The sequence below is a fragment of the Tupaia chinensis genome, unplaced genomic scaffold (genome assembly GCF_000334495.1).
Source record: "Tupaia chinensis unplaced genomic scaffold, TupChi_1.0 Scaffold143645_1, whole genome shotgun sequence".
NCBI classification, from domain to species: Eukaryota; Metazoa; Chordata; class Mammalia; order Scandentia; family Tupaiidae; genus Tupaia; species Tupaia belangeri.
In genome coordinates, this window is record NW_006203493.1 from 384,702 (window position 1) to 386,378 (window position 1,677).

General features: G+C 44.9%; 1 protein-coding gene across 1 annotated transcript in view; it reads left to right on the plus strand.

Annotated features, from left to right (window-relative positions):
• The window catches only part of TAP2 (transporter 2, ATP binding cassette subfamily B member), a 23,731-nt gene that overhangs the window by 1,238 nt on the left and 20,816 nt on the right, over window positions 1-1,677 (plus strand). The gene's annotated exons all lie outside the window — the stretch shown is intronic.

Below are 1,677 nucleotides of genomic sequence, written 5' to 3' on the forward strand. Positions count from 1 at the left end.
ATTTTATGGGACCAGCACTTGGTGTAATGGCTATGTCACTGGACTCCCATGTAGTCAACTGCGGTTCGAGTCCTGGAGCCAGTGGCTTAAACTCATGCCGGGCACGTGTGTGTGCCCAGGATCCCGAGAGGAGAATAGAGAGGGGATTGCGGTGTGGCCATGCCCCCCCCGGGGGTGGGTGACGCTTTCTGTCTCTCTGTCTCTCTCTGTCTTTCTGGCAAGTACTCCCGCCCTATAGCAAAAAAACTCTCTAAAAAAAAAAAAAAAGATAATGACTAACTATTTTGTGGTTTGCATATTTGTTTATTTGCCATTCTGTTTCATTGAGGCATTATTTCATTTATTTGTATTTATGCTACGTCTTCCCAATTTATGTTATGTTATTACAGATACAAGTATAAGTGAGTGTAGTACAAAGGGGTTTGTGTGTAAAGTGGGATGTCTCGGTTTTCTCTCGACATGTGTGTCCCCGGGAAATTCTGCCCTCTGCTCTCCCTCCCTCCCATCCTACATTGGGCACAGTGTACCTCTCCGGGTACCCTCTTGTTGGGGGGCGTGTTTATCCCTCCTGATCCTTCTTTCCCAACTCATTCTGCCAGTTACGAGAATCTCCTCTGAGACTTTCCACCTTTCTTCTCAGTATCTTTACTCTTTTCACTTGCTTTCCACGCTTTTAAGACACAATCAGCATCTGCTGTCTCAAAACACACACACAACTGCTTAAAAGGGTCTGGACTAGAGGGAGGTGACTATGGCACTGAGGCTGCAACATTTAAGGAGGTATCACTCACCTCTTCTCTATCCTAGCCCTGCTTCCTCCTTTCGTTATGGTCATACTTCAGTTAGAATCTCTCAAAACCAATGCTTCATTACAGCATCCCATACTTGCTGCTCAGTGCTGATACTAACGACTCAAAAGTGAACTTTTATAAAGGTTTTGCTTTAGGGTATGTGCATTCACCAGAGAGAGAGAGAGAGAGAGAGCAAGAGAGAGAAAGACAGAGAGAAACTCCTCTCCAGGGGGTGGCCGCATCACAGTCCCTCCATTCCCCTCTTGGGATTTCGGGTATGCATGTACACATGCCCGGTGTGATTTTTAAGCTGCTTGGTCTGGGACTCGAACCACGGAATTGGCTATGTGGGATCCAGAGCTTTGACCTTCGTGCACCTGCTGGCCCCAAAACTAAACTTTTTACTCATCAATCTATCACTTTTGAAATTTTAAAACGTTTATTTATTATTTTAAATTTTTTTGCTGTAGGGCATGTGCACCCACTGGGAGAGAGAGAGACAGACAGACAGACAGACAGGCAATGAGAGAGAACTAGAAGGAAAGTGAGAAAGCAGCCCAGGGAGGATGGATGGCCACACCACAATCCTTTCTTCTCCATTCTCCTCTCAGGACTTAGGCACACATGCACATGCATCTGGCCTGTTTCTCAGGCCTCTGGGTCTGGGACATGACCTGTGCAGTCGGCCCTGTAGGATCCAGCTGCCTAATCGTCAAGCCGCTGGCTGACCCTACTGTGCCTTTTTTCTTTTTTCTTAATTCTCTGTGGCTTTTCTGCAGCATTTGGCACTAGTATACTTTCTTATTACCACTCTCTTGCTGCAGTTAGATTATCATTTTTTAGAGAGTTTTTTTTTTTTTTTTTTTTTTTTTTTTTTTTTTTTTTT